At 41.9% G+C, this 19016-nt stretch overlaps 1 protein-coding gene, 1 non-coding gene and 1 pseudogene across 3 annotated transcripts in view; 1 reads left to right on the top strand and 2 right to left on the bottom strand.

Annotated features, from left to right (window-relative positions):
• The window catches only part of NPVF (neuropeptide VF precursor), an 83751-nt gene that overhangs the window by 26182 nt on the left and 38553 nt on the right, over positions 1–19016 (bottom strand). The window lies entirely within an intron of this gene.
• On the top strand, positions 14318–14543 carry LOC114677308 (small nucleolar RNA U3). Its single transcript, XR_003728578.2, has one exon. It is a non-coding gene; the product is annotated as a small nucleolar RNA U3 (small nucleolar RNA).
• Positions 15517–15950, bottom strand: LOC100429821 (tRNA-splicing endonuclease subunit Sen15 pseudogene; annotated as a pseudogene).

The raw sequence follows: 19016 nt of genomic DNA, 5'->3' as shown, positions 1-19016 counted from the left end.
GCTAATCCTGTTGTGGTTTGCATGGCTGAATGCATGATTAGTAATGATGTTTTGTATGCTTGTACTGTGAATGTCCACAAATATCAGAGGGAATTTTCCTGTTCAGGGATGACCACATGTACCGTCCGGCAAGTCCAACAGAAACAATATATAAACCTGGGGGAGAAAGGGAAATGTCAGCTTTAGTGAGGCATAGTGACTGCTGGAGTACTAGGAGAGGCCATTCTTTAGTACAATAGCTCCACTTCTCTCACACAGCCACCGAGTACTCCTCCCACCTGACTCTTCCCTATTGGCAGCTATTAACCTGCTACTAAGCTCTTGTTTAAACTGAAAATCTTCCCAACAGAGGCCTGTGACTCTCAGGCTGGATATTCCCATTTGGGATGGGTCAAATGGGACTCAACAAAACAAGGTGGGAAGCGCCCAATGAGCCTGTCTTATCAAATAGACATAGTATATTTAAGAGTGCTGCTCTAGTGGCATCTGAGGGGCCACTGAGTTTTACATGAAACAGTAGCAGTCATTTCTTTGGGAGAAACTTTATCTCCCACTCCACTGCCTGAAGGAAAGCTGCTGGCTCAATAGGGCCCTTGATTCATCAAGGTTGGTCTGTAACCCTGAGCTCTTTCACTGATGATGGTTTAGCTAAGATGACATCTGATAATGTCCACTGGGTGGCAGCAACCATCCAGCCTCAGTGACAATTCTGTAAGACCAACTGCAGCACAATGGGCTGAATTGAAAGCCACACCCTCACCTTAGATAGTACTTCTAAGGGCTATTTCTGACTCTTAGGCTGTTACCAATGGCCTAGCCATGTGGTCTGCCACTTGGAAGACTGAGACGGGCAGATAAAGACATCCCTCTCTGCGGCCATGAACTGTATAAACAAATTGTGTCCCAAGCAGAGAGTCTGGGTCCCTCATGTTGATGCCCTTGTAAGGGCCTCTTGTCTGATGGGAACAATGAGAATTGAGCTGTTGATTGAGCGTGCAATGCCTAGATTGCTGCTATTGCTGCCTGGTGTCCTCACCTCATCAGAAATGGCAACAGATCCACCATTGCAGACTAGACACTGTAAAAGACCATGTGTTTCTGATGCAGAAGCTTCCACTGTATACCAGACTTGCGACTCCTGCCAAATTTTGGCCTGTTTGTTCTGTGGTAAAGTAGGCCACATTGCACAGGACATTACCTCTGTCTGTTCCTGGCAAATTGACTATATCAAATCTTTGACCCCCTTTTGTGACTACCGTTGTTGTCTCACTGCTTTGACATTTTTCTTTTTAAGGTTATGCTATTGCTGTTTCAGTCCAATCTGCTGACTGTAGCCCCACCATTGTGCTTTAAAATGAAATTGTGTCATGCATTAGGCTTTCTGAATCATTTGCAAAGAACATCTAACAATGAGATAATAGTCAAATAATTTAATGGACATTCCATATTCCTTACCATATTCAATATTGCTGAGTGCTAGAATGGCATTCTCAAAAATTAACACAAAAATGTTTCTGACTCTTTGTTGGGTACATTTTCCCGGTCTACATATTTTAGTAAGGCAATTTGGTCACTTAATTTGGTTGTCTCAAGAAAAGTTCATTCTTTTTGGTTACTCCTGGGTAATAATTAGTACAAAAGGAGTACAGAGTTATATAGATCTGTTACGACAATTTGGTATTCCATTCTGACCATTCATGGACATGGTATGTCTTTCCTTCCCCTAATAGCAAACCCGGGTCAACCTGATTGGTACATTTTCCAGGTGGCAGCCTGGGCAAAAGAAACCTGGGACATGATTGGTCCTGGATTATTCTGCTATGTCTGATGTTATCAGTGGTTACAAACACACAGTCTGGCACAACATTGTTTCAGTCTGACTGATTGTAAATTCATATGTTTTTCCTGCTGCCTGAGCAGTGTTAGGTTAAATAACCTATGACTGTAACTGCTCAGTGACACTGCCCATGTTTTTTTAACTCAACATACTTGTGATTGAGATCAAGTTTAACAACAAATATCAAATTGGAGTAACTGGGAAACTTTCAGGTTCTATGTTTGTATGTGGAAGAGAATGGACCATGAAATGTCTCACCATTTGTGTTGGGGGCTCCTTTTTGACCCAACTATTTTCCCTGTAATTATTGGTGATTATACCAAGGACTGACTAATTAACCTCTAATTCAACGAATTCACCTTTAAGTTGATGAATTAACTACCTTCTTTTGTGTGGGTCATTATGGACAATAGACAGACCTTCAAGAACATTCTTGCTGGCCTCCCAAAATGTCCACATTGTAATACCCAGAACCTGTGAATACAAGACATGATAGGGAAAAGGGACTTTGCAGATGTGATTGAGTTAAGGATGTTGATATGGGGAGATTATCCTGGATTATCTGGGTGGGACCAAGGTAACCACAAGGGTCTTACAAGAGGAAGGCAGGAGGGACAGAAATGTGGTGAAGATTTAAGAACGGAAGCAGAGGTCAGGGAGGAGAGAAGACACTTTAAAGATGGAGGAAGAGGTCATGAGCCAAAGAATGTAGGAGACCTCTAGAAGCTGGAAAAGGTAAGGAAACAAATTCTCCCCTACAGTCCCCAAAACGAATGCAGTCCTATGGATCCATTTTACACTTCTGACCGCTAGAACCATAAGATAATAAATTTGTGTTGCTTTAAGTCACAAAGTTTGTGGCAATTTGTTACAGCAGTACTAAGAAATGAATACAGATTTTGGTACTAAGGGTGGGGTGCTGCTGTAACAAATACCTAAAAATGTGTGAGTTGCTTTGGAATAGGTAACAAGTGGATGCTAGAAGAATTTTGAGGAATATAATAGAAGAAGCCTAGACTGTCTTGAATAGATTGCAAGTAAAATATTGATATTAAAGACTTGTGACGGTTCAGAAGGAATTGGGGAGCACAGTAGAAAAAAACCTATGTTTTCTAAGGGAATACCTCAATTACCATAAATAGGCCATTGATAGAAATGTGGATGCTAGCATCACTGCTGATGGAGGAACAAAGGAAATGAGGAACACCTTATTGAAAACTGTAAGAAAGGTGATCCTTGCTATCTGGTAGCAGAAAGCTTAGTGTTGAAAGCAAGCAGTTGAACGTGCAGCCTTGTTTCTTCCTGCTGCTTATAGTAAGATGTGAAAGGAAACAGAAAGCAAAAAGGAACCAGGACTTGATAGTTTGGGAAATTCTCAGCCAATCCATATTTCAAAAGACACTAAAATGAGGAGATTTACTGTCAAGAAAGTATGTTCTAAAGGGAAAGCCAAGGGTGTGGCTGGACAACCTCTTGCCAGTGCATCAGAGGGACGAAAAGACCAGAGTATTCAGTCACACAGAGGGCTCTGTGAAGAGATTAGATGTGACTCATAAGCCATCTAAGAAGAAGCCAGGAATAGATATGGGGTTATCAAAGAAAGATCTGTAAATAACCTTCTTGTCTAATGGTATGAATCCCTATGACTTAAACAGGAGACCCATAAAGTTTTTGAGAATGTTATATAAGCAGAAACACTGCCAGCTTGGACTGAGAGAAACAGGGACAAGACGAAGTGAAAGAAGGCTATAGAACTTCCAAAATTCTACAGGCAGGAAGCGGGCTAATAAAAACTGCAAACATGTGAGGCCCTTTAAGAAAAAAGAAAGATGCCTCTAATGGCAAAGCTTCAGGCCCAGGGGATCATTCCCATTCCTTAAAGGTGAATGGAATTTGCCCTGCTGGATTTCAAAATTGTTTGGGAAAAATGACTCCTTCCTTTCCTTTCATTTTCTCTCCCTTTTTCATCTTTATTTTGAAGGCAAAAAATAGTTACTACAATGGATCAATCTGGCATCTTAACCAAGTAATTAAAGTTAACATTACCAGTAATGGGACAGATGGAAATGTTGTGCCACCTCATAGGAGGCAATGAGAACACAGTATCACTTCTACGAGATTCCTGTCAAAAATATAATCTGAATCTAATCTTGAGGACAAACCCACACTGAGAGAGACAAACTCAAAAATAACTGGCTTGTATTCTTCCAGATGTCAAAGTCATAAAAGACAAAGACAAACTGAGAAATTATTCCAGATTAAAGAAGAAAAGGAGAAAATGATCACCCAAGACATGATCTTGGATTGGATCCTTGAATAATACATTTTTTCTCTCTTTTGCGTAAAAGATATTATTAGGACAATTAGTCTAATGATGAAATAAGGTCTTTAGCTAACATAATAAGGTGGGTATCAGTGTTACTTTTTCAGATTTTAACAACTGTACTATTGTATGTAAGAGCATGTCCTTGGTTTTGATAGAAATACTTAAATATTTATGTCTGTAACTTTCTCATGAACATTTCAGGGGAAATACACACACAAATGTATACATGTTTACATATACAAACAGAATGATGGATAAATATGGGAAAGCATTAACATCTGGTGTATGTGAATCGAGGAAATATGGAGATCCTTTGTGTGTAATCTCAGAAGAAGACTGTTTACTCCCATTTCAGACAGTGCTTCAGTGTGGCACACAGAATTGTACTGATTAGAATGAAAGCTAAGCTACAGTAACAAAGAGGCCCAACAGTACAGTGACTTAAGAAACAAAGCCCTTTATTCTCATTCTTGAAGCAATCCAGAACCGGTAGGGGGGCCCATTTGCTCTGTGCAGTCACAAGGGCTCCTTCCATCTAATTTCTCCCCACCACCTGGAGCACCATCCTCTTCTACATGGATGATGCTAGTTTACAGGCCTTATCATGTTCCAGCTCACCAGAAAGGGTAAGAAAGTGGTAGAGGACGTGTGCCATGGTTGAAGGCCCAGGCCTGGAAGTGGCACACATCACTTCTAACTCATATTCCTGATGGGGAGGTGCTGGTCATATGACCACACCAAGTTGCAGGGAGGGAGTTTGTGGGAAGGGAAGGAGGTATGGTGTGGAGCTTCTTCAATTAATATGGAAGAAGAGTGGAATCAGTTTGGGGGGTAGCAATAAATCTTTGCCACAAGTAGCCTGAGTAAATCTCTGTCAAAATATCTGCAGCGTATTTTTATTTATTTATCTTTCCCCACTAGCCTGTGAGCCCCGTGAGGACCAAGGACTAAGCTTTCAGTTCTGACTCCCCAGTATCTAGCTCACATGTGAACACTCACTATGTTTCTATTGAGAAATGAATGGGGCAGTTAAGTGTCTGGGTCGGGGGAGCAGGACAAGGGCAAAGATGAGCATTATTTTCATGACCTAGTTCAGAAAGCAAGGCTGAGCTTTCTTATCAAGGGCACTATACACCAAGTTTGTATAAGGCATTTGGTGAAAAGCTTTGCTCTGAAAAGAATGAGTTAATTCAGCCAAAAAGGGTGGGGCGGGTGGCACAATTCAAATGTGACATTCTACAGTTCAGCTCAAAAGAAGCAATTGGCTGATTGTCACCAAGTGACCTCACTTTTCTCTGCAGTTTTCAGCATGGGAAGAAATAAAACAGGTGAAACTATGAATGTACACTGGTTTTAAACAGAGGTAGAGGATGTAAAGGTAATTCTGAAGCATATGGGAGGAGCTGCTTCTACAAACCTGATTTCCCAGCTGCACAGTGGGATCAGAGGAGCAGGGCTGGGGACTTTCGTTCCACAGAGTCCACCCCCACTCCCTATAGAAGGAGAGCTTCCAGGTGGCCTAAGTCAGCAGAACCAAGCAGGCACCCCATCCTGAGCTCCTGGAGACAACAACAGATGGCGGATAGGCAAAGCAAATTAATCAAGCCACCAAATGTTCTCAGATTTGGTTTTCAAATTCACTACCAGTTACTCACAGCCACTGTTATTGTGCATCATATTTATTTGACAGCATTGTCCAGCCCTTAGATTTCTCTCACTGGCTCACACTAAAGAACATATGCCTTGTATTTCAATTAGCATTTTCCAAAGTTCAAGGGAATTCTAGGGCTGAAAAAAACCCAGTATGCCAGGAGTTCATGTACAAAGGCCATCTGTGGGGCTCATTTCAGTGTTCTAATGTAGCCTAAAGGGCAGAGGCTTGAACTTAGTCTTTTTGAAATATAGGTTTTAGAAAAGCTCCTTGAACATATTGCAACACACTCCATGTGGGATTCTTGTCTATCTCTTTGGAGGAGTTGGTCATGACTTTTAAGATCTCTTCCCATCCTTCCAGCTCTTCCTATCATCCATGTGAGGCCGTAGCTGTGTACAGAGCAGACTAGTGCAGTCTAACTGCTCATCCATCACGTAAGCCTTTCAGCAGCAAGTAGGAAGCCAAATGTCAGCGTGTCATGAAACTCCAGAGAAAGAACAGTACACACAGATAACGGCCAGCAAAGCACAGGGTGTGGGTTTTGCTCACAGAGAATCTGGGTGTGTCGTGCCACCCCTAGAGGATGTTCTTAATATCAAAAGTGAAAGCTGAGGAGAAGAACTATCTAGAGGGTAATTTGTCATAGCATGGTGATGAGGAGAATGGGAGACATCAAGGGATGGAAACGGATGAGGTGGGCACATCCCCAAGAACCATAAAAATGTCCCAAAGACATCTGAAAATACATTGGAAACAGTGACCTCAAGGCAGTGTAGTGTCCTGTGCTGGGAGTCAGAAGGTTCAGGTTCTGGTTCCATCTCTGCCAGTACCTCCCATCACCTCTCTGGAGCTGTTTCCTTTCTGTGCAGTGTGGTGGGTAGGACTCCCTAGGTGATTCTTAATAGGCCATATTCACGTGGTGCAGCTGGTATAAGCCTAAGTGTCATGAGGTTGGAGAGGACACAGAGGATGAGCCCAGGCAGGGCCAGCTCCGGGAACGCTGGCCACCTTATCAAATGACATATTCCACATAGACTTGGCTGGAAGGGCCTTCATCAGAATTTTTTTATTACCACCAGGAGAGTGAAAATCAGGAAAACAATTTCCACAATATCCATAAATCAGGGCTGATCTTGAGATGAATAATAACAAATTCTTTTGCTTATGTACTACTTTTCAGTTCCTAAAGTGCTTTGAAGCTCCACTCTTTGGGGATAAGTGGTGGGATTATTAATCCACTTTAGAAAAAAATTGCATAGAATTTGAGACCTCCTAGCAAATGGTAGAGACAGGATAAACCTAACTGGTGTGATTGAGAAGGCCAAGCCCCTCTTCATCTGTCTCAGAATATGTCCCTCGACTCAGCCAAAGAGTAACAAATACCAACATTAACCCTTTAATATGGATTAGTCATTAAATTAAATTGGTTAACCGTCATCTAATGAATAGCAAAATCTCGGGAAAACCAGGCACAAATCAAATCAATTTGTTAGACAGGAAGGTGAAAGGAATGGCCTGGGTGCTCACACAGGCTCGCATGGGCAAGATAAGTCCAGGCTGGCTTTCAGTGGGCCCCGGGTCAGGATGAGCGCACTGACATAGCCACAGGGCCAGAGATTGGGAGCAGCAGGTCCAAGGGCAGATGTGGGTTCACGAAGCAGCAGTTTTGACACATTTAGCCCTTTGTGATTTTGTATGAGGCAGGCCCTGTCTGGAGTACTGCCTTCAGCACAATGAAGAAAAACACAATGAATACCTGAAAGAGAGATGCTCAAATGCTCAAATGGGTAAGAATGACTTCAGTTATTAATAACACCTCCATATGTCGAGGTTCTACCCCCTAGATTCTGATTGTATAGGTCTGAGGTGCAGCCTAGGAACCGGCATTTCCAAGAACCATGCCAGGTGATTACGATGCAGAGGGTTCATGGATTACAGTGAGTAATACTATACTAGTTGTGCATCCAGAAGGTAAATGATGGGCAACCCTTAAGTGGTATTTAGTTCTTCCCTTACCTGTGGATATTTTTGCCAGATCTAGAGGCCATGGGTGGGTGCTTCATGGTTTCTATCTGCTGCTATGGAAGAGAGATCTTCCTGCCCCCATCCTATGCAGAATCTTTACATTGAAAGGGGTATGGGAGTTTTCCTTCTGCATTTCCCAAACGAAGACATAGCTCAAACAACTTGTCATATGAGGTGGTTAGGAGGCTCCCTGGTGCATTTGGAAGGGAGTGAAATCTGGAATATACAAAGAAATTGAGCAGGAAGCCACGTCTCCAAGGCATCCATTAGAGAATGGAAAGAGCTGGCTAACTTTGAGTTATAGGGTCATAATTCCATCTCAGGATTCTGGCAATAGCATAAACCACTAGAACTCTTCCTTGGTAGTTTATGAACACTTTGCCCTTCCCTACCCTCACCCCACCTCCTGCCTTGGAAGATTAATAGCTCTGTAAATTACAGTTGTATTAAAATATATGTATTATATCTTGATATGAGGCTTTCATATGGGTATGAAAGCGCCCTCAACTTCCATCTCCCTGGGTAACATGTCTTGCTTTGTGTACTAATGCAGTTTCAATGTTGAAAAAAAAGGACTTCCAGATTGACATAAGCTCCACAAAAGGCTGTGGGCTTTGAGTAAGACTATTCTGGGCTGGGAATCAGCACATGTAAAAGTACAGAGGCAAGAAAAAGATGGACATTGGGGGATGCCCAGGAGGGAAATGTGGCTGGAGTAGAGAACTTGAGTAGGTTGAGACTATGGTTGTGTGTGTGTGTATGTGTATGTGTGTTTGTGTGTGTGAGAGAGAGAGAGAGACAGAGCGAGCGAGCGAGCGAGCGAGAGAGAGAGAGAGATATCCTGAATAATGCACAAGGTATTTGAACTTTGAAGGCAATATACCTTTGAAGATTTCTGGGTAGGGATGTGACATGATGAAAATGATGTCCAGGGTGGACTGGTTGCTCAGGATGGCCTTAAGGGATGACAGGCTGCCTGTAATAGGACCATGAGGGAAACAAGGAGCTTTATCTTGAGGCTGTATTGCCATATGAGCCCTGGTTTTCGATTGCTTAGACTGCATGTATTTGGAGTGGCTCAGCGGGAGCCGGTGGGATCAGCATTCTGTGTCTTTACTGCTTTTTTTTTTTTTTTTTTAAAAAAAGAGGGCAGATGAACCCATTTTGTTTTTCTGTTTCCTGGTTCTCTATGAAGCTGGGCTTATGCCTAGATTTCTTGCTTTGCATATAAACATGTCATATCCATATCCTATTTCTGGGACAGAGCCAAGGGCCAGTGAAAGCTAGGTCTCTCAATTTCTGGTTCAGGATCTACGATGTCATGTTGTTATCCCTTAAAGTGATTATTCGCTAATTATTTATTGAAACTGTTTTTTTCTGAATTCCTTAAATTAGAGTCCGGATCCTCCCCCAGACAGGGGGTCTGGGCCACTGAATAATACAGTGGAGGGCTCAGGAAAGCAAAGGGGAAGGAAGAAGTAGAGGGGAAGAAACAGAAAGAAGACGAAAGGAAGGAGAAGAGGAAAAGGGGGAAGTAGGACAGAGGGGAGGGAAGAACAAAGAGTAGTTCAGAGAGGATGGTGGTAAAAGGGAGCCAGTCTCTATAAAAATTGCTGCCCTAGAAGCGAGAGGAAGGTGTCCTGGGATGTAAAAAGCAGCCTCTCACTTTCACCACTTGGGGGCAGACGCTACTTACAAGAAAAAGCAACAATTTGCAATGGCTTCAGGGTCAAAGTGATCCTCTTGGCACACAGAGGATTCGGTGATGAGTCGATCACTCACTCCCTGAAGTTCTTCCAGTCTCTCAACAGCTAGAGCCCCATCTCTGGGCACAATATCAGTGTGGATTAAAGAAAAAAAGAAGGCCAACTTTGCTCAAACTTAGATTTTCACATCACGTGGAGTATAGAATTACAGTTGAACGGGTACCACATAGAACAAAACATTTTGCTGTTTCACCTTATTATTTAAAACATAGAATTGCCCAGGCTTTTATGCAGTCCCTCATTTCTTTATGTCTTTTCCTTTACTGCAGAGTTATTGCATATACATTACATGTGCATTATTGTTCAAGGAATTTCCAAACGTTGGAAAGCACTCTTCTTAATTTCTTCCAGCTCCTTCTCAGTCTTTGCTTCTGTTATATTTTTAGCCTAAGGTGATAAAAATGCAAGGGAATGTGTATCTTAGTTTCTTAAAAAAAAAAAACAAAAAAACCAAAAAAACTCATAAACTCTGAACCTTTGGGTTAAAGGGATATTTTTATTTGGAGAATGGTTGAAAACAACCAAATTACTGCAGGTAGTTCTGTGGTGCTTAAAAAGCAATCGTTGCAAGTGTCTGATTGCCTCTGAGCACAATGCGACTAGCATAGTGCTAACATGACAAAGTGTGAACTGAGATATTAAGGGGACTGATTTCCTTCAACCCCCCAAGTTGTTAAGTATTATTATCCCTGAAAACAGCATTTCAATGTCCATTTTGTTTTCCTTTTGGTAGATTTTTTTCTTTTTTGAACCATATAGAACAAGTTAACTCCAGCAAGTCTATTTCTAAAATAGACTTTCTAAGTAGCCAATTAAAAGCAGAATCTCTTGAAAATAAAAATATTCTCTTTGGAGTGGTGATTGGGCCTCTGAGATAAAGAATCTCATTCACAAGTTTAAAAGGAATAAGAACTTTCTATTATCTACAGACTGAGTAGGTGCTGAGAAAAAGGCAACTTTGCTCCTCCCTATTCCCCCACCAAAAATTAAAAAATAGAAGGATAGCAAATTGACTGAACAATTGTGGGAAGTTTGGCTCCATTAGTCTCATGCTTTTCAGTGTGTCCAGGTTGACAATAAAACTTAGTTTATGTGAGTATATGAGGTGATAGTTTCATTCCAATTGTCTGTTTAATCTAGTGGCACAAGAAGCAGCAAAGCTACTGTTTTGTAGCAAGGTCTTGGGGCCTACCGTTTCCTCATCCCTAAGTTTAAGGAGAAGAGCATTACCTCCACTTAAGATTTACATAACTTTTTATGAAATACCCTCACGCTAATGTAGTCCACGGCCCCTTTAACACATACAATCCATTACAGTGCTGGTGAGATGATTACTTCCGGATGTGGTTTCCATTCTCTCCCTCTATTTCACAAGCTGTGTGCCGATGTTATAAAGCTCTTGCAAGGAAGAAAAGAGAAAAACTTCTAAAATTATTTCTTGTTCTTAAAAAACGGGAGAACCGACAGCAAAGAATGATTTACTATGAGTCTCTGCTTTGCAGCAGCGGAAAATTGGGAGAGGATCAAACATCCTCTCCAATTTGGCTACCACCTTCTACATTTAATAGTGTTTTAAAATGAAATCTCTGACAGTCTTTGTAAGGGCTATTAATTTGTACCTTGCAGAAATGCGATTCAAACGTTTCTGGAATCGAGACCTTGGAGGAGGTTTTATAGTAAAGAAATATCAGGGACATCTGAGATTTTCTCTGAAAGTTGATGTGATCTCTTATCTGAAAATCAAAGGCTTTGACCCAAACTTTGAGATCGCCTCTCTCATTTGGTGTTAGCAGGGAAGGTCTGACAAATGTCGAAGGGGCTGACAAAACTCTGTTTTGCAACTAGTGTAGGGCCAAGATTTTCTCTCTCTTATTTGACTCTATCCCTTGAGAGCCTTGTTTGTTTTTAGTACCTAATTTTGTTGTTCATTTTTACTAACCTTCCAATCTCAATGCACTTTACGAAAAAAGTAAACCAAAAGTAATTACTTGGAGAACCCAAAGCCGTATCTATATATGAGATCAAACATTTCCAGCCTTCCCTTGCTATTTACTTCTAAATAACTACTCTTCTTTCTAGTGCTTTCTGCTTGTTTTTGTGACAAACTAACAGCAGGGAATGTCTTCAGGCTAATTATACAGGACCATTATGTGATCCTGCAGGAGGAGGACTAAGGAGAGCTCTATTTCCAGCTTTAGTTTCAGGGTGAAATGAAACTCTAAAGGAGATCAGACCTAGGCTGACTTCTCAGATCACAGGTAATTCTGGTCTAGGAGTCCCTTGCCCTCCACTAAGCAAGAACACCCTGGATATTCAGAGGATGACTTCTAGTATCCTTTGGATAGGTGGCTTCAAGTGGTCTTAAAGTTGCTATACAGCCAATGCCTTCCTATACTCTCATTCAGAGGGTTGAACATGAGTGTGATAAGGATGGGGAACACAAAGGCATAGGAAAGAATATAACAGCAGTGACTAAAAATCTAGACTTATCTTTTGGGAAACAAAATCTCAGCATAAAATGTGGTGGTCACACAGAGAATTGTGAAAATTTCTCAGAAGATCTGGTGCCCTGCTCACACTGCAAATCCAGCCCCAAGCATCGATGAAGTCCGCCCGCCTCTCAAGAGCAACACGCGTTGGCCTCTAGAGGGAGGATTCCTTTGGCTGCAAGCCACAGACACCCAATTCAGACTTTAAAAAGAAATTCCAGTGCTGCTTCTTGCTTCAGGGGTCAAATGCTCTTCTCCAGCCTCTGACTCTCTCTGCATCTCACACTTGTATTTGTTTCTGCCTGTTCATCCTTCAGACGGGAAAGCAACATGGCTGCCAGAGGCCTGGCACTTACAATCAACCACCTTGGAGACCCAGCATCCTGGGGAGGAATGTGAGGTCAGGTCTGGGCCATGTGCCCACCGTGGGGTCAAGGCTGGGTGAGGTTAGCTTCACTCAAGTCACAGGAATACACTTTCCACCGGAAAGATAGGTTCTATTACCTACCATATGAGGAAATGGTTCTGGGCACCCAAAACCAAAACAATGTTCAGTACACAGTCCTTATCTATATGCATAAAAATACCAGGATCAATACCATATTGCCATTGTCTTGAGTGTATGTTTTGTTTCTTAAGGAAACTGCTGTTGCCTTGCCTGCTCCCTGGGGTCCACTTTGAACCTGTACCTTGACTTCTGACCATGGCCTTAGGTTCTGCCTTTGCTCTCATGTGGGACTTCCATCATAGGACACAATGTCCATCTTATCAATACTTTTCAACACCCGTGGATTCCTTATGTGTGTGGCCTGATACCTCTTTTGGCTTCATCATGGGCACTCCCAGGATCCAATAGCTGTCTTTTATAGTAGACAGGGCCCTAGGGGTGACTCCATGCCTAAATGGAGCACTATTCCTCATGCCCGGCCAGATCAGTACAGTATAATTCAAACACGATGGGACAGATGCATCTAGGATGTATGTCAAATGGGTCCCTTCCTATCTGCTTTGTCTCAGAGCTGGGGCTGACCAGGTACCAACAGGGAGATGACTCATTACACAGCAAAGAGCACGCCAACTTTGTGCGTGAACTGATCCCTGGCCAACATACTCATTTGCTACCCTGCACATAAGGGCCTAGAGAAACATGACAGCATGAACTTCTAGATGACAGCATCATGCATATGTGGTGGGGGCACTTTTCCCTTTCATGTGCATGGAAAGTATTAGGAGGGAAAATATTCCCCTCACGACATATTTTACATCACCAGTCATGTTTTCCTGGAAATTGATTTAACTTTTAACACTTCAGAAAAGATCTGCTGTAAATCACTTAATAGCCAGAGAGAAAGACTGTATTTCCCATCTTTCAACACCACCAAGGCTACAAAATGCCTTCCCCACTGACTAGTGTGGGTTGTTCCCTGCATCATAATCTCACTACAGTTCATTCAATCTCTTGCTCCTTCATTCATTCACAAGCATTTAAGCCCTAGGCTGTTTGGAATATACTAAGTGTGCAGTGATAAGTAAGACCCTGTCCTTGCCCTCAAGAAGCTCTTGGCCTAGTCAAAGGCCAGATGAACAAATACTGAATTTCAATGCAATGGGGCAGATGCATCTAGGATATAAAACAGGAGCTCAGAGGAGACAAGGTTGTAGGGTGGGCTGTGGGGCAGGCCAGGTTTCGGTGGGGAGGGAGCCACTGAGGTGAATCCTGTAGAATGATACATGTAGCTAGAAAAATACAGGAAGTGTGATCCAGGAAAAGAAATATTTCAGGAAGTGTATCCCAGGAAAAAGCATGTTGGATGGTACAGGGCTGAACTGTCATGGTGGGTTTGAGAAGGAGTAATGAGGCATAGTAGCACGTAAGGTATAGGGCAGGGGACAGAGGGGAGCAGCAGGACATCACTCTGGGATGGTAGGCAGAGGCCAGATCATACAAGGTTTTTAAAATTATGATAAGAGTTTATATTTTATCCAGAAGAAGGAGCAGGGGGAATTAAAGGATTTAAATAGGAGTCTGTTGTGATTCAATTTGGATTTTAGGAAGATCACCCTGAGATTGGTGGAAATATTGCCTGGAAGAGAGTGAGACTGAGTCAGGAAGACCAGCTGAGAGGCGATGGCAGTTGTCTGGGCCTGGAACAACCAGGGATTGGACCAGGGCAGTCAAAGTGGGCTTGGAGGCCAGGGAGCAGAATTAAAATACATTGAGAGATTATACTTCATGGATCAATTCTATAGTTTGTTACTAGGGAAGTTTCTCTGAATGAGTACAGAGCTGCAGAAGAGCAGCAGAACCCACAAGGAGAAGGTGCAGGGTGATCCTGAGTGTGAAGCTGGCTAGTGGAGTTGCTTTGCTGCTACTGCCACTTGCCACTGATGGTCGTTCTCCTCTTCCTTTGGGTGAGGAAGAAGGGGAGAATCCAGGTGGAGTGGTTCCAGTTAAAAAAAGAAGAAAAAAGGAAAAATAAATAAAATACATATAAAGTTATCAGAAAATGGCAAGGATTTAGAGTAAATGCTTGGCTTTAGTTTTGGGCAAAGCAGAATACAGAAAAATCACTAAACCAGACAGGGGGATATTGGCTTAGTAATCGTTTTGGAGATATTACTTCAGAGTTATTACTTCAAATATTATTACTTTTGAAGTTTTATATCTGTCTAGTTGGAATTGAAGGAGGGACACCCTGGTATCGAGGTCTAGTAAGTGGCTAAAATATGAATCTGGAGCTCAGAAGAAAAGCCTGAGCTAAAGACATAGATTTGACCGTTGTTTGTCATAGAAAGTAGAGTAAACTGTAAGGGTGCAGGAAGATATCTAGGGAAGACACACAGAATGCAAAGGGAAAAGGACCAAGAACAAAGCTCTGGAGTGCATACCCACTTAAAACAATTTTTTTAAGGTAAAAAATTCTTATTATAAAAGTAATACAAATGAAAACAAATATTGAGAAAAGACAAAGTTATCTATTTACTGTCCTGCCATCCTACTACAACCACAGTGAGTAATTTGATTGACTTTGTCATCTTTTTATCCTGTGCTGGATGTGTTATTTCAGTCATGATTACAGCCATTCATACGCTTTTGTATCTTGCAATTTTTATTTAATATAACATTTTCTCATGTTTTAAATAATATTCATTACTAATTTTCAAAGAGTACTTAATGTACCATTCATATATATCCTTTTATTGACTGTTTCCTGGACCAGAGGATGGCAAACAACGGTACCACATTTATAAATAGTTTTATTGGGACACAGCCATACCCATATTGTTTACATATTGTCTGTGGCTGCTTTGTGTTACATACGGCAGTGTTGACAAGTTATGACTGAGACAGTATGGCCTGCAAACCCTAAAATATTTATTTTCTGATCGTTTATAGAAAAAGTTTGCTGACTCCTGACCTAAATTTTTAGGTGGTTTATATTTTGGGCTATTAAAAGTAATGCCACTTGGAACATCTTTGTGTTCCAAGATGCCTTCAAGATCTCCCTTGAGTGGTTATGGCTGAGGGAAGCAGTGAAGGGGGTAGACACTGCAATCTGCAGCCCCTCCCCTTCTAGCTCAGTGCAAGGCAGATGAGCTGCAGTTCTGCCATTCCCACACACAATTGACTTCACGCTAACTTTTACTCTCCATGAGGTCCAGGTAAACCAAGAATGCTGTATAAACTTGGATGTCATCTCCTGTCCCTCATTCCATCATTTCTAAATACTTAGTGTGGGTGCCCATCCAGCCACCCTTGAAGGGCCTGTGAGGGAGCACAGCTGCTGTGAACACTACCGGGGCGCAGCCTGCTGCAGCTGGGGGTCAGCTCAGAATCTCCATGTCCCTCCATGCTGGCTAGTGCAGTGCTCCTAGAATACCCGCTGCTAATGAGAAGCAGGAGGAGCTGTCAGTAGACAGAGAAATCAAGGGCAGATGACAAGGGCAAAGAGCATGAGAGGTCACGGAAATCTGGGGTACGTTTCAATGAGAGAGGAATGGTGAACTGCCCCATGGAGGAGAAAGGTGAGCTGAAGACTGAAGATCTTCCACTGGATTTGTTAATGGAATTTTCTCTGGTGCCTTTGTCTGAACAATATTAGCAGAGTTGAGGGACAGACGCTTGATTACAGAGAACTGGAAAGTAAATGAAAGGTGGGAGAGTGAATTTAAAGTATTTGTATTGCTTGTTTGATTCTCAGCTGCCTCTCTCCTAGATTAAAAGCTCAGAGGAAGCAGAGGTGACATTGACCTTGATCAACATTAAAACCCTAATACCAGCTGCTATGCCCAATCCATAGTAGGCATTTAATAAATATTTAGTGAATGAGAGGAGACACAGTGGTAGATAAGGACATTAAGTACAAGGGATACCAGGGAGACTTTTTATTTCCTTACATAAACTTGAGAAAAAAATAGAAGAGCTTGAAAATATACACAGAGTGAGGTTTCAGAGAAAGTATAAAAGGACAGACCTGCCTTAGATATTAAAGCACATATTTGGCATTTCCTCTAGCTTTTCCTAAAAATCATCCAAAGGCAAAAAATGAATGCGAAAACCAAAAATATGAACTCCACTATGATTAAAGTAAGGAGCTGTAAATTCCCAAAGCAATAACAGAGAAGGTAAGAATTGATAAGAATGGAGAGAGAGAATGTAGAGATTGCAGATCTCAAAGAGCCATCAAAGGTAAAAGGAATACTCCTTGAGGCGCAAAACTCCAAACCCTCACTGCAACAGGGTACACAGATAAGGGGCAGAGGTGCTTCTGCACACTATTTGCCTTTAAAAATTGGAGAAAGCAGAGCCAAATGAGAAGTCACACAGAAAGGTTGTATGTAGAGAAAATGGACCATCTCTATGACATCAGGGGAGAAGAGAAAGTTGTTATCGTGAGAAAGCACCACCGCTGCCCATCATCACCATTCAAAAAACCCTGGGGGATGAGGAATTCTAGCCAGGTTGGAGCCTGGCACTGGTCTCTTCCCAGAAAGCACCTGCAAAGAATTGGTCTGAAAAAATTTATCTCTTTCAATAATGAAGAATCAAAAAGTGAAAATCCACCTAACTATGCACCACAGGGAAAGGGAAGAAGGAACAGAAAAAGTGTTAGACAAGAAATACTCATGAGAAAAATACTGCCTTGAAGCAGATAAACACTGCATATATATTGTGTGAATTAAAAATAATCAATAAAGCAACTGCTTTTATGAAACAGGAACTTCAGATATGTAAGAGCCCAAGGAAAAGGTAGTGAGACATAGGAGATGATAAAATGTAAGCTGGAAGAACTCAACAAAGAAATGTAAGAAAAAGGTAAAACCATCACAGAAATGAAGGCAAAAGTGGAAAGAAAGCAAATGAGAATAGACAGTGCTCAAATATAGCAAAGAACATAGAGGGCCAACTGAGAAAGGAAGAAAAATAACAAGGAAAGAAAAAGAATGTGAAAAAGAATGAGAGAAAAATGCTGGTTGGAAGGAATTCGTAAAGAAGATTCAATGTACATAAAACCATTTAAAAGATGCTTGTCCTCCTTCATAGTAAAAGAAGTGCACATCAAACATACAGTAAGATCAGGACTTCTATTTTTAGCAACATCACAAAAGCATAAGTAGATGCTACTCAGAGACAACATGGATATTGCTTAGTGGTTTGAAGAGGAGCTTCTTCTGCAAGACTGGAGGGAAGAAAGCACAACTGGTTCAGATACAAGAATTTCATCAACTTCACCAGCTTTTCCTTCACAGGCCTATTTCTGCTGTAGAGAGGGAGTAAAGCACATCTGCTAGGGGAAAATGTGGTGGATAGAAAAAAAGGAAGAAGGCTCATAAGAGTGTTGGAGAGTTGGAAAAACATCTGTGTGGAATGGAAGAAGGTGTTAATCTGAAAAGAAGTGGTGCAACGTGTCTCTGAGTCGCCGATCTGTGCAATGTGGTCTCCTACAGCTCGGCTCAGCTGTTTGTTTGTCTTCACAAAGGCTGGGGATTCCAAGGTAGGTCAGATGGAGAGACAAAGGGGCAAGAACGCTGGGAAAGAATGGTGGAAGTGAAATGGAGGTGTTGAAGGAGGTTAGTGATCTATTGGATTTATTGGTTTCATTGGATTTCAGAAGTTGAATATTCTAAATCATAGACCTCTAGGAGAGGGGAGGCTCCATTATGCCCTGCCCTTCTTCCTTTCCTCAAGGTAGAAAACATGCTAATCTATTCGGCAGATTCCAGGGTACTGATGAGGCCACATTTACTCAGGGTGAAGTCAATTTGAAAAAAGATGTCAGTTCATGGATATGACTTACTCTCTTCTCTCTTCTACCCAAGTGACCAAAGTGGTTAGCTGACCAGGGTTTATTCTGTAGGACCATTGCCCATCTTTTCTTCATCTCTCTTTCTTGTCTATGCAACTTAAAAAGGTTAACACTGTGGGCTCACACTCTGTCTTTTTCTTCTTTGTAGCTGCCTGGGGTGTGGAGAGATCCAAGATGCAGATTGGGCCTCATACTCTGCTTTAATGTGAGGCTTACTAGATCATGGGGAAAAGGTGCTCCTCATGCTGTAGCCCAACCCAAGATATTTGTTTCACAGAGTTTGGGGAAGGGTGGCCAAGACCACAAGTTGTTGGTAAATATCTTCTCTATAGCATGGACAGCTCTCTCCAACATCTAGCAGCAAGAGGAGAGTCTAAGGTATGACTATGGGCATGACAGTCTGCAGAGAAGAGGGGCTGAAGGCCACTGGAGTAGGAGAAAAGATGAAGTTCCCCCTCCTATTTTAGCTTCAGCAATATCAGAAGCACTTTTGATTCAAACTTTAGCAAAATGCTTCAGCAGACAGTTAACAGTTTTAAAACAGTCATTTCAAAAACCAGAAGATGTGTAGGGGCTTTTATAGTATTAAAAAGCAAAGGGCTTAGGGCTAG

Source organism: Macaca mulatta, chromosome 3, assembly GCF_049350105.2.
Source record: "Macaca mulatta isolate MMU2019108-1 chromosome 3, T2T-MMU8v2.0, whole genome shotgun sequence".
Taxonomy (NCBI): domain Eukaryota; kingdom Metazoa; phylum Chordata; class Mammalia; order Primates; family Cercopithecidae; genus Macaca; species Macaca mulatta.
This window is presented reverse-complemented; position numbering and strand designations above follow the sequence as displayed.